Here is a 21,521-nt window from a genome sequence, read left to right as displayed (position 1 = left end):
TTTCACAATATGACTAATGTGGAAATAGGTTTAATGTGATTGTACATAGCCTATATCAAATTGCATGCCATCTTCAGGAGGGGGAGTGAAGGAAGGGAGAAAAATTTAGAACTCAAAATCTTACAAAAGTGAATCTGGAAAACTAAAAATTAATTATTTAAAAGATAAAAGATAAAATGTTAGCCTATCTGAAATTATGATATAGAATAAGCAATTTGAAGTGATAAATAGCCATATTGGGTAACAATAGGTTAAATTTCAGATCGTTAAGTAGAATCATGCTTTCTGGGTGACACAAAATAAAATTTGGAAGCTTTGGTGTCAGACAGATGTACTTCATTCAATCAATAAACATTTATTAAGCTCCTAATGTGTTCTAGGCACTGTGCTAAGCACTAAAAATTCAAATGCAAAAATGAAAGAAAGCCCTTCATCTCAAGGGGCTATTTGATTGGGAGAGACAACACAAAATAGGAAGCTGAAAAATGAAGTAGGGAAGGAGAAGGAACACAACTCTGGGCATGATCATGGTGCAGTCCAATCCAGAGAAGTACAACCACATGGGAAATGAAGAGATGGCTGGCATGGGAGCCTTGTTTAAATGGAATCTTTGGGCAGAGTTCTTTGTTCTGCTCTCCAGCCTCCCCATCAGAGGGGGTTTTGTAAACTTTTTAACCTTGTGTTGTTCTTTTCATTTTCCAACTCACCCAAGTGTTGGTCAATGGGCAATTATTAACAAACTCAAGTAAAGAAATAAGTATTTATTACACAAATGTTACGTGCAAGGCACTCTTCATTACTACCGAAATCTCCATGGGGGCAAGAAGTATGGCTAAATAACGTAAACTTGTGTATCTCCCCCATAAACTAGCAAAGTGCTCTGCACACAGTAGGTGCTTATGAATTTCCAGGCATTTGGAATGTCAAGAGGAAAAATGACAATCTTTACTCCCAGTGAAATTACTATCAAGTAGGGGAATGAGACATGGGCACAAATAACTGCAATGTATTAGTATATAATTAAATGCATAGGAAAGGTCAAACAGAGTGCCATGAAAAAAAAATGATGAAAGAAGAATTTTATCTAATTAAAGGGAATCTGGGAAGGATTCCTGCAGGATGTGCAACCAGAGCTGGGCCTTAAAGGAAAAGAAAAATTTCAATACATAGATATGGACTGAGAAGAGATGGTATTTGAAGCATCTGGTCTGGGCAGAAAGAAGAACGTATGCAAATCCACAGAGACAAATGAGTCTATGGTAAGGATGAAATAAGGGTGAAGAGTCAAGTTTGCTTGGAGAATCAGAAATATAAATGTTGAATAGTGCATAATATGGCTGAAGAAAGTTGGTTGAACTAGATTGGAATTTACTCATTTTTTTGAGCGGAGGGAGGGCACCCTAGGAATTAGGCATTAGCAATCATTCAATCAAAAAGCATTTGTTTAGCACCTACTATTTTGCCAGGCACTGTGCTAAGCACTGAGGACATACAGATGAAAATGAAGATGGTTTTATCAGCAGGGAGAAGAATACATTGAAGCCTAGGCATCGTCCTTGACTCCTCACTAGCTCTCCTCTGCCATACCCAAGCTGTTGTTTACGCCTCTGCAACGTTTCTTCAATACTTTTCCTTCTCTCCTAGGACACTGCAATCCACCTGATGCAGGCCCTCATCACCTCATGCCTGGATTATTGCAGAAGTCTGCTGGTGGGTCTGACTGCCTCAAGCATCTCTCCACTCCTATTCATTCTTCATTCAGCCACCAATACTACTCAAGCTCAGGTCCAAACATGTCAGCGCCCTACTCAGTAAATTCCAATGGCATCCTATCCTCCAAGGATCAAGTACAAAATGCTATTTGGAATTTTGAAGCACTTCATAACCCAGCCCCCTCCTTCCTTCTCAGTCTTCTTACCCTCCATCACATACTCTTAGACCAGTGCCACTGGCCTCCCTGCTGTTGCATGAAAAAGATACTCCATCTCTTGGCTCTGGGAAATTTTTTCTGACTGTCCCCCATGCCTGAAATGCTCTCTCCTTCTCTAATCTGACTACTGACCTCCCTGTCTTCCTTTAAGTCCCAACTAAAATCCCACTTAATACAGGAAGTCTTTCCCAACCCCTCTTAATTCCAGTGGTCCCTCTGTTAATTATTTCCTATTTATGCTGTATGTAGCTTGCTTTGTATATATTTGTTTGCATGTTGTCTCTCCGATTAGATTGTAAGCTTGTTGAGGACAGGGACTGTCTTTTGCCTCTTTTTCTGTCCCCAGCACTTAACACAGTATCTGGCATATAGTAGGCACTTAATAAATGTTTATTGATTATTTATTGATTGATTTATTGATCATAAAGTGATTTGATTGGAAACAGGAGAGGGGCAAATTTCTTAAAGTACAATCCTGAGTTCTTTCCAGAAAAAAAATACAGTATCTAATATAATATTGAAGATGGGAAATCATATGTTAGTGGTTATGTGTTGACTGTGGTCATATGTTGTTCAAACTTCTTAGCTATGATTCAAGACCACCTGGGATCTGTCTTCAATGTGATTATGAGGCAGTTGGGTGGCTCAGTGGATACAGTGATGGGCCTAAAGTCAAGAAGCAGTGCATTCAAATTCTGTCTCAGATACTTACTAGCTGTGTCATGCTGGCCAAGTCACTCAACTCTGCCTGTCTTGGTTTCTTCACTGATAATATAGGAATAATAGACTTTCCTCCCAGGGTTGTTGTGAATATGAAATGAGATGATATTTAGAAAATGTTTTGTAAAGTAATATATAAATGCTAACTATTTTTCACTATTCCCACTTATATACTCTATTCTCTAGGCAAACTAGCCTACTCACTTTTGCTTGATCTCACCACAGAACACCCTACCTAATTCTATACATTTGTACACACTCTGATCCTTGCCTGGAATAGTCTCCCAATACCACCTCCTCTCAACTTATGTCTGTATATTGAAATTATTTTCTTCCTTTAAGGCCTAGTTCTGGTCTTACTTCCTGTATGAATCTTTCCCCAATTCCTTCCAATAAGATTCCTTTGTTTGTTGACTACTATGAATAAATGACCATTGTCAACATCAAATGCTAACATCTTTTTAGAGATCCCGATGTCCTTCGTGAGCATTAAAATAAAAATATTAAATGTCAATGGTCTCACCTAGTAAAGTAAGGATAAATGAGAGGGAGAGTCTTAATGAACCAAAATTCTGCACTTTTCATGCAGATTGTCACTTGGGGCCAATCTATTCATGACTTCAAAATGCTCTCAACAGGTGACAGGATGAGAAGGTCTGAGCAAGAGTCAAACTCTATTGCCCACCTGCTCAGCTGGATCTTAGAGAAAGAAAGAATGTGCTATAAGCCACTCTGACACTTGAAATGTCCGGAATTTATTTTATTTTAACTTTCTCAGTTAATACCACAGCGACATGTGTTTCTTTTCCTTTGGGGAGATGTCACTAAATAGGCTATGTTTCTTTTAGTGCACTCAGCACTATGCTGAAGTGAAAGTTTGTTTATGAGCAGACTGAAAATGAAAGAATCAGCTCAAAAGAATTCTCTTATTCTTGATAATGGAACACAGTAACTGAATAGCTCATTGAAATCTGCAAAAAAAAATATTATCATACGGTTTCACCTTTACATTCTACCTACAAACCATTCTTAAAACTGCTAGCCAGTGGCAAAATGTCCAAAGAATTTAAAACTAAGAGTACGTCTAGTCCAACTACATCAATTTTCAGATAAGACAACTAAGGTCTACTTGGAGAAGTTAAGTAATTTGTCAGAGATCACTCAACTTGGAAATGACAAAGGGAGGACTTGGAATTTGTCCTCTTGAGATCCATTCAAGTGTTTTGTTTTGTTTTGTTTTTGTTGTTGTTTATTTTTTTATTATACTGCAATGCTAGTTTTTGTTTCATACCCTCCCTTCCTTCGGACACTCTTTTTGGTGAATGACATCCAAAAATTTAGAAGAAGGGAGGCCTAGGGATCATTCTCAAACTGGATAATTCATTACTAGATGAATGACAGCTTAATATGCAATGCTGCTTCGATTAAGTATTTTTTTTGTTCTTGTTTCACATGCTTTTATGGAAGGGGGTGGATTGGTTTAGAAACAAATGGGAAATGGTTCTTTGAGTCTTTGAGATTCCAAGGTTAATGAAGTTATTCAAACATTCATGAATATGACAGTTTTGTTGCTTTAGAAGTCTTTTGAAAATATACTACATGTGTAACATGGAAAGGGTCAATGGATTCCCCAGATTTCCTGGGCTGGAGCTCCTCCCTTGGAGCTGGGCATGTGTTTTCTGGCTTCAAGGAGTAGGGTATGTACTCTGCCTCAATGAGAAAGGATTTGTGCATGGAGACAAAGAAAACGTTACTTGGAAATTCTATGAAGGATGACAGGCAACTGAGCCAGGAAAAGCCACTCTGTCAACATTAAAGGGAGAGGAGAAAGGCACCTTCCTCTCTCTATCTCTTTTTGGAGTACATACCCACTGTTCTTCCAGCTTTCCCCTTGAACTTTGAATAAGGTAGGGAGAAATGAGAAGACTTCTCTTTTCCTTCCCCTAAAAGTCATAGATTATAAATCCTTCAGTGAAAAGTCAGAGAACATGTCCGTCCCAACAAAGCCTGCAAGTACATGAAACCAGCATTAATTTTTGTTTCTTAAAGGGAATAATACTTAGTAAGCATCTACTATGTTCCGTCACCATGTGAAGCACTTTCCAAATATTATTTCATTTGATCTCACAACAACCTTCTGAGGTAGGTTCTATTATTACCTCAATTTTACAGTTAAGGAAACAAGCAGACAGCGATAAAGTGCTCATACAGATCCAAATGTCTGAAGTCAAACTTGAACTCAGGTCTTCCTGCCCCTAGTCACAGCACTCTATCCACTGCACCACCTAGCTGCTTCTTATCTGCAAGTTCTACAAGAACCTTGTCTCAGTCACTTTTAGCAGACTAGACCAAGAGGTTACAACCTTCTGGAGGGAGGGATTTTCTATCCATTTATTTGCATAACTATCTTGTGAACTTTTCTAGTCTCCGCAATCAGTGAAATTGTGATTCCATATTTAGGGATCCTCATTTTGGAGAGAAACTATACTTAGAATATCTTCAATTTCAGATGGGGGGAAAATTAAAACTATTTAGATTATTTGAATTTTAGAACTAGAAAAAACCTTAAATATCATCTAGCCCAGAGAAGTAAAATCCTAAATACCTACTATATAAATATCCGTTGCATGTAAAATTCATTTATTACTATTAATAGAAGGAAGGGACCTGGGTCTTCTAATGGGTACATAATAGAGGAGAGTCAAAAGACATGAGTTGGAGCCAATTCCTAGGGAAAAACCTCTTACTTACAGTCAATCCAGTAATTACACAAGAAAATTCATGTGAGTCTTCATTGGCTAGAGCCACTGTTGACAGAAACTGTCCAGTATCATTCTATAGTAGTAGGCTAGGCAAGAGAGTGAAAACAAGAAGAGTTCCTGAAGCAGAGAGACAATGTATCCACCATGCTCTTAGGCTTTCCTGATTATCAGGTGCCAAGAGGCAGTTGGTCTTATGCTTTAGCCCTGTGAATGTGCTTTCTGGGGCTCCATTATCAGACAGCACTGCCATTTCAGTAGTAAAGCCACATCAAAAGCAATCAGTAGTGACACAAGTTGTCCTTTGGTTCTGCTTTTTGCTTCATGCTTAAAGCCTTCCTTCTTCCCCCAAGAAAGACATCTGTAACAAAGACTTGCCATCTCAGGGAATGCTCCCCGTTTTGATCTAACTCAACAACAAGAATAACAAAAAAATATTAATTTCCTACTGTGAACAAGACATGAGAGAGAACATAAAACAATGGATAAGAGTTGACCAAAGAGTTAGGAAGATCCGGTTTATATCTTAACTGCAAAACATGCTAGCTTTATGACCCTAGGCAAGTCACTTAACCTCTTATTGCTTCCAAGTCTCTCTCTAAATTTGTAGATGCAGTGAGTTACCTCTCCAGCAGATCCTCAAATTAATAAAATCACAAATCTAAACCAAAAGGGGGAAATGTGCAAAACACTGGGCTAGACATTATGGTTACAGAGTCAAACCAATATGGTTCCTGCCCTCAAGGAGCTCACTTTCTACTAGAGTTGGAGGAGAAAATAGGGGATGATATATGTGCAGAGAAGTACTGCATAATACAAGATAATTCAAAGAGGAAGAGGGCACTAGTAACTGGGAGAAATAAGGAAATCTTTCCTGAAAAATCACCTGCAGGAAAATAAGAATTATGATCACTCCAGAGTTGCCTTCTTCCCCTTACCCCTATATTGTTTTTCCCTTTGTACTCACTTAAGAAAGTAGCAAATGTGTTTCTCTAGACAACTAAAACTTCCTAGTATTCAGAAAATGTTAGTGTCTCTTCTTTCATATCCAAGTAATCATGTAAGTACCAAGCCTGCCCTACTCTAAGCCCTGTCATGTTCCCATCTCCAACTCCAGGTATTTGATTTTTCACAGAGTAATTAATTTTAGATATACTTTTTTTCCACACATAACACCCATCCTCTTTCATTTTCCTTGCTCTTATCCTCTCTGTTACAATGCATTCTCTTTCTCTATCCCCTCCCTATATCCTCCCCTTTTTGAGACCATGTATGACCCTAATCGTGACTAATAAGCATAACTCATAAGAGTAATGATACATCAATATCTAGGAAAAGGAAAGCCACATGATTAGAAGGGAAATTAAACATAATAAAGAACTACTGTCATAGACTTATAAGGTCCTTGAAAGTTACTTTCAGAAGCTCCACAAAAGTCTGCACCTAATTTCTCATCCTTGTTTAATTAAACCTCTTATTCCCTAAGCACCAGTACTTAGATGCTTAGATGGATCTGTGGCCTCATCTGCATAGTCCTGAACCCTTACATACTTTCTTATCCTGTGTGATTCTTGTCCATATCTTTGCATAAAAAATATGGAAGATCCAACCAACACTCTGGAGGCCATCTTCTAGTTCTTTTAATAACACAAGACTATCTATGCAACATTCAAGCTATCCATCTCTTGTTTCTTATTCTTCCAAGATCAACCCTCTAATCATCTGGAACAATCTACCAATCTAAAAAAAAAAAAGAGAGATCATTTAAAAAAAAATAGAGAAGAATGAAAGGTCTTGTTTGTATTTTATAACTAGGAGTAGAGAAATAATTTATGACCCAAGAGGGCACAGAGATGATTAGAAAAAGAAAATAGATTAATACAGCTAAAATATAAAGAAAATGTATGGATTGGCATCATTAAAAATTGGATGATTTACACAATCAAGAAATCCCTCATAACCATAGCTAGGGGTCTAACTCTCAACCAAACAAGAGCTTGAGGAGATTACAAAAAAAGATAAATTTGGTATTAAATGAAAGAAGTTTTGTGCAAACAAAATTGATGAAGGCAGAATTAGAGGAGAAATGGTAGTATGGGAAAAGTATTTGCATCAAATTCATATCACCATTAAAAAGTCCAGGACTGCATTTTTATCACAGACAGTCAATTCACTACAAATGACATAGAATAATACATTATTGTAGTGTGTTTACTGTTTGTTGATTATAAAACATTAAGTACTCAACTTAGAATTGTAGCCTTAAAGGATTTTCTCTAATCATGAGCTTGCCACATACAAATTATGACCATTAAAGATCTCTTGATCATAGGATATAGACTCATAGAATCGTAGATTTTATTGTTAAATTTGAAGGGATTTTATAAAATATGTTGTCCAACCACCTCACTTTATAGATGAGGAAACTGAGACACAGAAAGGTTATAGCTGCTAGCCCTAGGTCACATAGGGAGGGACAGAGGGAGAATCTGAGCCCATGTCCTCTGATTCCAAAGCCAGACTACTTTCTACAGCAAAAGAAAATAAAAATAACATGTTTAGTTACATGATGGTCATGAAAATCAAGCTAGGCATATAAAACAGAAATATGTATACACCCTAAAAGTGTCCCCCATTTTCATGGAAGCTGTGAGGATGCTAGGTGTCATAGTGGATAGAATATTAGCCTTGCAGTCAAGAAGCCCGGAGTTTAAGCAGGTACCGGCTATGTGACCCTGGAAAGGTCAGTCAACCTCTTTCAGCCTCAGTTTCCTCAACTGCACAATGGGGATAATTGTTAAGAGAATCAAATGAAACAACACATAAAGTACATTGAAAATCTTAAAACAGTGCATAAATATTAGTTATTATTATGGTATAATTATTATTATTTACTTAACAAAGTCCAGAGAATAAATTTCTTGAAATGGTGAGATCTTCCAGATGTTATGGGTGACATTTTGGTGTTACCTATTTCAATCTCTACAACTTGAGAAACCTTATGTGAGATAGGTCCGTTATTATACAAAAGATCAAACTACAGTCCATGTGTAAAAAGCCAAGTGGATGAAAAATGATTTTTGTTCAGACAGTGATACACAATTGAATAGCCAACCCTTAGAGTCAAAGCACCAGTGCAGTACGTATGGACACTTGCTACAGTCTGCGCTTAGGAACAGTGAATTGGGCCCGAAAATGAATAATAAAAAGAAGACTTCAGGCTGAACTGAATTTAGGAAGTTGCACAATGTCTTTAATGAGCCCAATCTGCTCCTTGGCTCAACAAGTCATCTTTCTACCCAAATATTTTCCTAATGATGCAAAGTTGTTGCAAATATTAGAAGAGTGAAATCCCTGAAGAATCAATTTTTTCACCAACCCATAGGACAATGAATGGTGAGAGAAGAGAGTATATTTTCATGGATGTCCCATTTACAACAAATAGCATTAAGGGGCACCATCCGGGCAATGTATAAAGAGAGGAGAAGGAAAGCCCGTCATGTAGCAATTGTCAAGAATAACATATCAAGCCTGAGTATGGCTCACTGGTACGCTCAAAATGTGAAAAACACACAGAAAACTCCCTCATGAGTTGTGTGGAACCTCAGGAGGATCTGTGGTAGAATATGAATAATACTTGCATATGAAGAGATGATATGAATAATTTCTGATCTACACTACTAGAAGAAATACATCCATAGATAAAATCACGGGTTACATTAGCTTTTTTTGACTATCATATTTTGCTGCTTTTGACTCATCGAAATTTTCAAACAATTAACAAGCATGTAAAGGTCTACTTGCCAGAGACAGCTAGGTGACACAGTGTTTAGAATGGTGGGCCTAGAGTCAAGAAGACCTGAGTCCATATCTGGCCTCAGACACTTACTGACTGTGTAACCCTGGGCAAGTCATTTAACCTTTGTCTGCCTCAGTGTCTTCATTTGGGGATACTAATAGCACCCACCTCACAGGGTTATTGTAAGGATCAAAAGAAATAATATTGGTTAAAATGTGTAGTGCGGTGCCTGGCATAGAGTAGATGCTTGATAAATGCTTGTATCTTTCCTTTCTCCCCTTCTTATGTTCCAGGCACTATGCTAAGCCTAAAAGATACAAAGAAAGGCAAAAAAGACAGCCCTTGCTCTCAAGGACCTTACAGAGTAATGGGGGAGACAACATGCAAACAACTATGTATAAACAAGATATATATAGAATAAGAGGTGGAGCCAAGATGGCAGAGTAAAGGCAGGGACTCCCCTGAGCTTTCCTCCAAACCCCTCCAAATATCATTAAATAATGACTCTGAACACATTCGAGAGCAACAGAACTCACAAAAAGTCAGAGTGAAACAATTTTCCAGCTCAAGACAACTTAGAAGGTCAGCAAAAAAGGTCTGTTGCACCGGGGTGAGAGAGGAGTGCAGTGCAGCACAGTCATGTCAGCACAGACCTGGCCCCAGCAAACTAGGAGCAGGCCTCATGGCAACTGAATCAGTGGCAGTGAATCAGGTAGTTTCCAAACCTCTCAGCCCACAGAGGGTAAGGGTATAAAACAACAGGTCAAAAGGAGATTTACAGGGGTCCCTTTGCTGGCTCCAGGGCAGGACTCTGTTGCATTGCCTATACTTGAATCTGAGACACAATCCTGGGTCTTAGTCCCAGTTCAAGAAGCAACACTAGCACAGCGGAGCTTGCAGCCACAGGGGAGAAAGAACCCTAGTCACAGTCAGAAGGTTGAAAAGAATATGTGTGGTTGCTCACAAACTAGTGCACAGTATAGGAGAATAGTAAACACACCTCTCCCTACATCAGGGGTGGGGAACCTGCAGCCACATATGTGGTATCCTAGGAACTTGGGTGTGGCCTTTTGACTGAGTCCAAGTTTACCAAACAAATCCTTTTATTAAGGGCATTTGTTCTATGAAGTCTGGATTCAGTCAAAGGGCCACCCTTGAGGATCTAGAGGGCTATATATGGCCTCAAGGCCACAGGTTCCTCACCCCTACCCTAGACCATACCACCTTGGAAGAACCAAAAACATATAGGTCCCCAGAATTACCTCTGAAAACAACTATACAAAAAACCCTAAAATTTGGGACAGTGCCCCCTCCACTTAAGAAGCAGACCCCCACTTTAGCATAGAGTTAAAAGTCAAGAAATAGACTATAAAATCAGCAAACAACAGAAAAAAAATTCTGACCATAGAAGTTGCTATGGTGACAAGGAAGATCAAAACATACACTCAGAAGACAACAAAGTCAAAATCTCTGCATCTAAAGCCTCTAAGAAAAATGTAAATTGGTCTCAGGTCATGGAAGAGTTCAAAAAGGATTTTAAAAATCAAGTAAGAGAGGTAGAGGAGAAAAAATGGGAAGAGAAATGAAAGTGATGCAAAAAAAAAATAATGAAAAGGAGTCAACAGCTTGGTAAAGGAAGCACAAAAAGAAACTGAAGAAAAAAACACCTTAAAAAACAGAACTGGTCAAATGGTAAAAGAGACACAAACATCCAGTGAAGAAATGACTGCCTTGAAAAGCAGAGTTGGCCACCTGAAAAAAAATATACAAAGATTCACTGAAGAGAAGAATTCTTTAAAAAGTAGAATTGGCCAAATGGAAAATGAGGTACAAAAACTAACTGAAGAAAACAATTCATTAAAAGTTAGAATTGGCAAGTGGAAGTTAACGAATTTATGAGATATCAAGACACAATAAAAAAAAGAAATAATCAAATAAAATCAAAAGAAGAAAAAAAAGAAGAAAATGTGAAATATCTCCTTGGAAAAATGGGGAAAATAGATCCAAGAGAGATAATTTAGGAATTATTGACTACCGGCAAGTCATGATAAAAAAAAAGAACCTGGACTTTATCTTTCAAGAAATTATCAAGTAAAACTGCCTTGATATTCTAGAACCAGAGGGTAAAATAGAAATTAAAAGAATCCACCAATCACCACCTGAAAGAGATCCCAAAATGAAAACTCCCAGGAATATTATAGCCAAATTACAGACTTCTCAGATGAAGCAGCCAAAAAGAAACAATTCAAGTTGTTGTGGAGTCACAGTTAGAATAACACAAGATTTAGCAGTTTCTATATTAAAGGATTGGAGTGCTTGGAATATGACATTCTGGAGGGCAAAGTAACTAGGATTAACTAGGATTATAACCAAGAATCACCTACCCAGCAAAACTGAGTATAATTCTTCAGGGGAAAAAATGGATTGTGAATAGATAACAAGGACAAAAATGAAACCATATCTGCCCACAACAAGGTTAGAGTCCTTTGGGTCTAGGGAAGGAGGGAGTTGGGGAGATATAACGTGCAATTAGGGGCAGCTAGGTGGCACAGTGGATAGAGCACCAGCCCTGAATTCAGGAGGACCTGAGTTCAAATGCGGCCTCAGACCAAACACTTGACACTTACTAGCTGTGTGACCCTGGGCAAGTCACTTAACCCCAACTGCCTAAAAACAAAACAAAACATGCAATTAAAGAATCACAAAGAGGTATCAAACAAATGGCCCTCCTGTCCAAACTATATTAAAGTGTAATTGACAAATATTTAACAAAATAAATAAAAATACAATAGGATGTAGATAATGTTAACATATGTTTTTCTGTTAATATATAGCCCACAGGGATTTTTATGTATGCATTAGTGGCCTTCATTTCTATTTGAGTTTGATACCACTGATCTAAGTAATTTAAAGAGGAAGAGAGTAATAAATGGTACTTGATCTGATTCCCTACCCGCCCCCTCAAAAAAAGATGGGTTCTATAACACAGAGGTGGAAAGAGAGTCTATTTTTTAAAAACTTTTTTCACACTTAATAGTATTTTATTTTTTCCAATTACATGCAAAGATAATTTTCAACATTCACTTTTACCAGATTTTGAGTTCAAAATTTTTTTCTCCCTCCCTCCCATCACCCCTCCCCAAGATGACATGCAATCTGATATAGGTTATACATGTACAAAAAAAACATGGTTAGATGCCACAAAGTAGGTGGCAATGCCTAAACCATATATGTGTTGTAAAGGCCACTAGGACTTCTTCCATCCTTAGCAAAGGGAGTGCTAACCTTCTCTCCTTTCGTACAACACGTGAAAAGGGAGTTTATTCCAGCCATGGAGAACAGCTTGTACAAATATATGGAGGCGGGAAATGGAATGTCAAGTTCAGCATACAGTTAGTAGTATCATTTGACTTGAACAAGGGGAATGTAAAAGAGAATAGTGCAAAATAAGACTGAGAAAGGTATTTGATGGCCAACCAAGCCTCCAACCTCTAAGAAGAGGAGTGAAGAGCTAGAATCTGAATTAGGTCAATGTTTGTGTGAAAATACTAATAACAAACAGTAAAAGAATACGAATTAAGATTAAAATTTGGAGAATCAAAAAATTCACAGTAAGTCCATAACCCTGTACAGAAAGGATAAGGAGATTTGACAGAACCTGCCAGTCAAACCCACAACTCCCTCCATTAAAAGGAAAACTTCTGTCAAAGAGACCTTGTAAGTAGCTTAAATTTTAGACAAATTTTATTTCCTTGGATTTAGCTACCTCTCTTTCCCCTATTTTCTCACATGATATTAGAGCCAACTGGAAAATAGGGTCAATAATGACATTCAACTAGGTTTTACTGGAAAATTTTGATGGCAATTAACATACTGAAGAAAATGTGAAATAGCAATATTGATTTTGGTGATTTAGTTAATCTCCACAATTTATGTAGGTATACATGGATGGATGGATGGACATATATACTGTACAGATGGATGAGTGTGCACCTCAATATGTACAATATCCTAAAAGACTTTTGGGATACCCCTATTGCATATGCATCTGAAATCCAAGGTCAACCAAAGCATTAGAGCAAAGACCACTATGAATTTCAGTCAATCTTATCAGAAACTTGAGACAAGTATTTCTTGAAATATCTTTGCATCACTGTAGTTTAAAATGCTAGTTTATTTTATTATTAAATATTGTTATTAAAAATAAAATTATTAAACTATTATTAAATATGTATTATTGTTAACATTTATTTAATATTGATAATAATAAATTAGGTAGCTAGGTGGAACAGTGGACAGACAGTTGGGTCTGAAGTCTGAAAGACTCATGTTCCTGAGTTCAAATCTGGCCTCAGACACTTACTAGCTGAATGACCCTGGGCAAGTGACTTAACCATGTTTGCCTTAGTTTTCTCATCTGGAAAATGAGCTAGAGAAGAATATGGCAAACCACTCCTATATCTTTGCCAAGAAAACCCAAAATGGGCTCATGAAGAGTCTGACATGACTGAACAACAACAAAAATAATGAATTACTAAGGGGAAAGTCCAAAAGAACAAATGGAACTATATAAAGAATTAGAAAATAGGAACTATGAAGACAAACTGGAGTCAGGGTTCTTAACCTGTGCCCATGGATAGATTTTTAGAGACTGGAAATTATTTTTTTTAAATACTTTAAGAATTTTATTTCAATGTAATTGCTTCCCGTTGTACTTATATATTTTATTTTATGCATATAACAATACTATTCCAAAGAGGATCCATGAGTTTTACCAGACTACCAAAGGGTTTGTGACTCACACACAAAAGATTAACAACCTCAGACCTGGATGAGTTGGGATCATTTAGCATGGAAAAGAAGTGGCTTAATGATGATATGTCTTTTAAATAACATTTATTGATTTTTTCAAAGATATTTGTCATTTCTCAATACCACTGTGTCCATTACCCCTCTTATGAAATGAAGTATGTTTGTTTTGGGTTTTTTTAGAGGGGGAGGAAGTGTTATTGATATTTTTTAAAAATTACTTGAAGAGTAAGTCAGGAGTAACTAAATGATGAAATCATGATTGACCATTAACCGCTCCACTAGGTGGCATACCAAAGCCAGGTGATGAAGAGTCAGAAAGACCTGAGTTCAAATACTACCTCTGACGCTAATTAGCTGTGTGGCCCTGGGCAAGTCACTTAATTCCTATCAGCCTCAGGTTTCTCACCTATAAAATGGAGATATTATCACTTAATTTAAGGTTGCTGAGATTATCAGATGAATTATATAAGATAATTTCAATTATTTTATTTTGTTTATAGAAAATCATTGCATAATGAGATGATTTGCATAATATATGTAAAGTGCTCATGTTAGTTACTATTATGTTTGTTATACAGGATGTCCCAAAAGTCTTAGTGAAGTTTTCAGCTTTACTAAGCTTAATAAGCACCTAATAAAGACCTGTTGCTTTTAGAAGCAGCAGAAAAGGGTTAAGATTATAAATAAGAAAGTTTTTTTTTTGAATGTGGGAGGTTCCCTTCCTATTGTAGGTGTTTGAGGGAGACAATAGAAATTCTTCTCTTAGAAATCTTCAGGTTAATGGACAATCATCTCTTTCATATCAAAACACAGCCCCTCCTTAAGGGGTCACATGCACTAACTGATCTCTTAAAGTCCCTCCCAGCCCTATGGAGCTATCATCATTCGAGCAATGTTTCTCGTATATAGTATTTTTTTGTTGTTGTTTTTGTTTTGTTTTGTTTTTTTAGGCAATTGGGGTTAAGTGACTTGCCCAGGGTCACACAGCTAGTAAGTGTCCAAGTGTTTGGTCTGAGGCCGAATTTGAACTCAGGTCCTCCTGACTTCAGGGCTGGTGCTCTATCCACTGTGCCACCTAGCTGCCCCCCCCCACATATAATATTTTACCACTTATAATGTTTGATTATTCTCATCCTTTCAAAAAAAAAAACAGAGAAAGCATTATATGTTTGCAATTATGTCAGGTTTGTGGATATAATGCTGGGTCTAAAGTCAAGAAGACTCATCTCCCTGAGTTCAAATCCAGCCTCAAATACTATGGTATTTTGTGAGACCCTGGGCAAGTCACTTACCCTCAATTTGCTGTATCTGTAAAAATGGGAATAACAATTTCACCTACCTCCCAGGGTTGTTATGAGAATAAAATACAGTAATATTTGTGAAACACTTAGCGCAGTGCCTGGCACATGGTTGGTGTTATATAAGCATCAGTTGTCGTTGTTGTGTGGTGGTGGTGGTGGTTGTTGCGGTTGTAGGGAAACTGTGCAGCAATATTGTAAGTAGTACCAACGCATGTCTATTGCTGCAACTGCCACAAAATGCCTAAACAAAGAACAAGCCTCTTTCTGGAAACAAAATCAAGACCCTCCTTTGGTGCAAAATTAAAAACAAATTTCCCCTTATTATTTTAGCAAGAGTGAAAAGCTAGAAAAGATTATGCAGTTAAATAGGTACTATGCCAATAAAATGTTGGCCTAATTGAAATTTCAGGTGCTTTGCTTACTAGTGTATTTCTCATGTGGTCAGTACTAATACTAGGTGTTATGGGGGATAGAGAAGGCTCATAAAATTATCATAAAATATGGTCCCTGCCCTCAAGGAGTTTATATTTGAACTAGAGAAAGAAGACAAATACATGAGATAGAGTGGTCAATAATTTGAAAATTGTCATTAAATTCGGGGTTAAGATCATAGATTTAGATCTAGAAAGGTTCTTTGAGGTCATCGAATCCATTTTTAAAAAATTTTTATTGATTTTATTTAAATGACTTGGTCAAGGTCACACAAGTCTTACATAATAATGCTCCTCTGGCTCTCGGTTTAGTGTTCTTTTCAATATATCACATTGCCTCTGTGACACAAATTATTTAATTATGTGGTTCAGAAAAGATATCAACAAGGGTCAGGGCAGTCAGAGAAGGTGCCATGAAGAACAAGGTATTTGAAATGGTTCATGAAGGACTGATAGGTAGACAGAGAACATATTTCATAGAAACTTGGGGTAGAAAGGACTTCATCCAAACCTGCACAGGAATACCCTCTCTACCATCCCCCCCAAAAGTGGTGGTTCAGTCTGCACCTGAAGGCCTCCAGTGCAGAGGAAGCTACCACTGCTGGAGCCAGCCCCTCCCCCACACTTTAGAGAGCTCTAATTGTTAGGAAGTTTTTCCTTTCATTAAAACCAAATATGTCACTTGCTAACACTGCTCTTCCTTGCCCTCTGGGGTCAAGCAAAACAAGTCTAATCCCTCTTGCACATGAAAGCCCTTCAAATACCTGAAGATAGCGCCACTCACCTCCCCTGTCTTTCCTTGTCCAGTCTAAACATCAACTGGTTCTTCCACCAGTCTTCAAATGGCATGCTTATCGTCATCCTGGTCACTCTAAGTTAGACATGCTATGACTTGTCAATGTCCTTTTCAACATTTGAGAGTCAGGACAAAATAGAATGCTCCAGATTTGCGCTGTCTAGGCCAGAATAAAGCAATAATACCACTCCCCCTCCAAACCCTCACCACCAGTGAGTATGCCGGCATGCACACACACAAAACACACACACACCCACACCAGTTCTAGACACTATACTTCTCTTAATACAGCCCAAAGTTGTGTAAGCACTCTTGAATCCTATTGACCTTTCAGCGGATTAACCAGCCAACTCCTACTCCCAGATTATTTTCTAACTGCTATCTAACCAGGTTAATTCATTAAACTGAATTATTTCTTTGTGCTTTTAGACAGTGACAACTTACATGTTAATCTCATGCTTCAATTGCTTCCCATGCTGACATAATACATCATTGCTATGCTGGATTTTTTAAGAAAAAGAAATAAATCATGAGTAGGAATAAAGTAATCTAAGTAATAAAAATAATGCTTCTCTGCCCCACTTCCATGTACAAAAACAGGTGAAAGGTGTTCCTATTTAAATAATTCTTCATCTATAAACTTAAAAAAAATAATGTATCAAGACAAATGACTTGTGAGCATCTCATTAGCACTTGCTGTTCATTCATTTACATTCCACATAAATTAACTGTATTTTCTCTAACATCTAATTAGGCACTAAATTCTCAGAATGTTTTCCTGTACTTTTAGGGTTAGTTTTATTTTCCTTCCAGTTTTTGTTAGCACAGTAGTACCTCATGCCATTTTTCAGAAGGAAATCATTTGTCAAAGTGCTGGGAGCTGCCGTATTTGCTGACAAGTGTCAATCAAAATGTCTCCCAGCTACCCTACCGAGTCAGCCATCAGCCAAACCACACTTTCCCAGGAATGCCTGAGCCTGGCATCTTTGTTCTGTTTTCAGATAAACAGATCCAATTTCTTAACAAACAGACTGCTGCAGTCCTTTTGATAACAATGTAATAATTCAAAACAAATGATGGTAGGCTTTGATGATAGCACTTTTATGGGTCATGAAGAAATCCTCCCACCAACATCTGTTTGATTTTATCTACTTGAACTTTATCCTCCAGTTGAAGATTTATAAGCTGAAATCATCCCAGACTATTAAAGTCAGACTAATGTTGGAGCACTAACACGGAGAACTAAAGTATATTTCACAGTCATCTACCTTTTGAAATGCTGTTGTGTGAAAGAGGAGAGACAGAGAGACAGAAAGGAGACAGAGACACAGAGACAGACACAGAGATAGAGATAAAGAGAGATAAAAAGAGACAGAGAGAGACACAGAGAGGACGGGAGGAGGAAGGGAGGAGAGAGAGACAGAGAGACAGAGAGACAGAGAGACAGAGAGACAGAGAGACAGAGAGACAGAGAGAGAGAGATGTCAAAAATTTAGAGGATTTTATATTTGACTGAGGTATATTTCTTTACCCTGTACTATGGCTTCTACTATTGGCATGTTAAGAAATTTAACTTGTGCATTATAGAGAAAGCAACTTATTTACAACACCATTATTTAGAAAGACATTTTTAAAAAGCCCAATATTGTTTATATTTAAAGCTTGTTTTCTTAGTACAAACCACTATGGGTAAGAGAAATTCGACTCAGATTTGTTCTTTCTTTTTTTTCCCCCCTTAATTTCTTCATGCACTACAAATAAAAAACATGACAGCGTAGTACTTGTTACTTATTACCCCGATCATAAAGTTAACTTGGAGACTTTAATTTGATGAAAGGAATGTCAGTATAGCACCAGCCTGGGAGTCAGGAATCCTGAGCTCTGAACATAGCCCCTCTGTGAGGGCCACTCAACCCAGGCAAATAAGTAGACTGGCGGCCCTGCTGTTAGGGGCGTGCCTTGGGTCTGTCTGCAAACACTTAGCAATTTGAAGCCGACACTTTCTCATTTCTCTTCCATTCACCTCTAACCCTGACCAGCCCAAGAGGAAAGAACCACTTTCTCTGTTTCCCTGTCTCTCTTTGTTTCTGTCTCTGTCTCTCTGGTTTTGTCTTTCTGTCTTGTCCTTTTTTGTTCGTATCTCTCTTTTGTCTCTGTCCATTTCTCTGTATCTGTTTCTGTCTCTATTTCTCTGTATCTGTTTCTGTCTCTGTCTTTCTCTCTTTCTCTGTCAGTCTGTCTCTGTCTTTTTCTGCTGCTCTCTCTTCTTCTGTCTCTCTCCATCTCTCTGCCTCTATCTGCTTCTGTTGCTCTCTGTTTCCTTGTCTTTGTGTCTTTGTCTGTCTCTTCTTCTCTCCCTCTTGTTTTGGACAGAAGAGAAATTGCAAAGCTATATTTCTAGATCTGTATTTAAATTATTGTAGTTTTGCCCACCTCCCATTCCTGTGTTCTCTTTCATGTTTTGTTTGGTGGCTTTTTGAACATGGCATCAGTTATTTCTCCCAAATGCTTCCCTTTTCTTCTCCCAAATACTCATTCAGTCTCTCAGTAGAGCTAACATATGAGCACGTTCCACAGTAAATTCAAATAACGGATTTCACCTTAGAACCGGAAGGGATCTTTGAGGTCTTCTAGTCAAAAGAGCTATTTCAATGAAGAAGAAATTGACACATGGCATGGCTAACCAAAATGGTGAAAGTCACAAATTGAGTTAGTGGTAGATTTAGGATTAGAGAAAAGCTCATATTAACTCTGACCAAAGTTTTCTACTCTATCTCTGGTTTCAAAATAAGGAAGCTACTCCTCTTTCATTATCTTCATTTTCTTGCTACAAAACATAGCTCAGGCCATGAGCACCTAAGTATTTACTAACTACTGATTGAAGATGACTTTCTGATGACCTAGATATTCATATATGTGGAACTTCTTCACTTTTTTCCAGATGATGCTACAAAAACATTAGTACGGTGTAGGGGTTATAAAATATTATGAAAATATTTTATTTTATAAAAGCTACCAATAGATTTTACTTTTAATCTATTATAACTAGCTTCTTATAAACACACTAGAAAATAAAAATTGACAGTATGATCAATAACCGTTCATTAGTCAGGTCCTACGTGCCAAGTACTGTTCTCATTTGTAAAATGTTGGATGAGATGGCCTTGGATTTCCCTTCCAGCTCTAAATCTATGTTCCTTTGATTATAAAATATCATTAAATCACTCATGGGAAATAGTTTTGACTGTTTTTATTGGTGTTTTTACAATGTTATGTGTATACAAATATGAGGTTTTGTTTATTGAAATTGAAATGATGGATTCAGAGAAACAATATATGATTCTTTTATTTTCTGATTGCTACTTGAAAAATTAAAATTTCAAGAGCCTTGAAGAAGAGATTAGCATATAATTGTAAAGCTTTTAAGCAAGTCACTTTGTCTCTCTCTGCCATGTTTTCCCCATTCATCAAAATAAGATGAGAACACAAATGCTATTTTAACTTATGAGATATAAGGAGAATTCTTTATTAAAGACTTAGAGAACCTTTCATTAAATCACCATCTTCCTACGCGGCTCTGGCACTTAACATAGGTACTGATGAAAGCCATCGCTCATCCCCTTTACCCTCAAGTTACTGGCACCAAGTACTATTATTTGCAAAATATGAACATGGGCCATACTTAAAATTTAAATTCCACCTACTTTATTGAAGAGAGACCAATGCATTTTTATCATAGATGCAATTTCCAGGAGGCTCAGATTTAATATATAAGATTATATATATGACTGTCAGATTTCATTTTGCTCCAAACAGCAACCGAAACTACTTTACACATGTTAAAACTATTTTACCACAGTAGGAGGAGATGACCCCTTAGATTAGCTCAGGCTCTTATCACAGTCAATGTACACAATACATTCTGCTCCATTGAGAAGAATCCTCTCATAGAAAGAGTAGGGGGAAAGAATCTCTGTCATTATAAATTACAAACACACACACATAAAATTTCAGGATCATGGCAAACAAAAGTTAGGAGGGTCAACAGTAGTACAAAAGCGAATTCATGATGACTGGCCTTATTCAAAAGATGAACGAAAAAGGTAGCACAGTGGAGGGTGCACCAGGCCTGAAATCAAGAAGACCGGCATCCAAATCCAGTCTCTTAGACAATTACTACTAGCTGCATGACCTTGGGCAAGTTACTCAACCCCTCTCAGTCTCTATTTCCTCATTTGTAAAATGTTGATTGTAATAGTTCCTACCATTGTGCTGTTGTAAGAATCAAATAAAACAATATATGTGAAATACTTCGCTAACCTGAAGGCACATATAAATGCTAGCTATTGCTGTTATCTTACGGTCATATTCCATTATGGTCCTACGTCACAGTTTATTCAACTATTCTTCAAATGAGGCATTCACTTCCTTTGTAGTTCTTTGCTACTACAAGTACACGTTTTGTTTTGTTTTGTTTTTTTCCATAGGGATGAGAATTTTTTTCTATATGTTACCCATTACACCATACTTTCCCTCTGGAGGCTTGATGTGTTATACATCAACACTAAAGCTATTACCTTTTTTAACCAAGTTCTATTATAAGTTGTTTAAGAGTTAAAGGCAGTAAACTAAAGAGGTGCCTTCCCATTAAAGAATGATGGGCAAATTATTGTATACAAATGAAATTGAACATAATCATGTCATAAGAATTGTAGAGGGGCAGCTAGGTGGCGCAGTGGATAAAGCACTGACCCTGAAGTCAGGAGGACCTGAGTTCAAATCCAGCCTCAGAACAAACACTTGACACTTACTAGCTATGTGACCCTGGGCAAGTTATTTAACCCCAACTGCCAAAAAAAAAAAAAAAGAATTGGTGAGAAGGACAATTTCAAAGAAACCCAAGAAGATTTATTTGAACTAATTGAGAGGGAAGTGAGTAGAAACAAGAGAACAAGTGATACGATAAAACCAAC

The 21,521-nt window shown here is 37.4% G+C and overlaps 1 non-coding gene across 1 annotated transcript; it reads right to left on the bottom strand.

Annotated features, from left to right (window-relative positions):
* Nucleotides 1-12,387: 12,387 nt before the first annotated feature.
* Nucleotides 12,388-12,515, bottom strand: LOC114024597. The gene has a single exon (XR_003566924.1). It is a non-coding gene; the product is annotated as a U6atac minor spliceosomal RNA (small nuclear RNA).
* Between the last annotated feature and the right edge of the window lie 9,006 nt (nt 12,516-21,521).

The sequence above is a fragment of the Vombatus ursinus genome, unplaced genomic scaffold (genome assembly GCF_900497805.2).
Source record: "Vombatus ursinus unplaced genomic scaffold, bare-nosed wombat genome assembly UNPS02014821.1, whole genome shotgun sequence".
Taxonomy (NCBI): Eukaryota; Metazoa; Chordata; class Mammalia; order Diprotodontia; family Vombatidae; genus Vombatus; species Vombatus ursinus.
The sequence above is the reverse complement of the archived record's forward strand: the minus strand, read 5'-3'. Positions and strand labels throughout refer to the sequence as shown.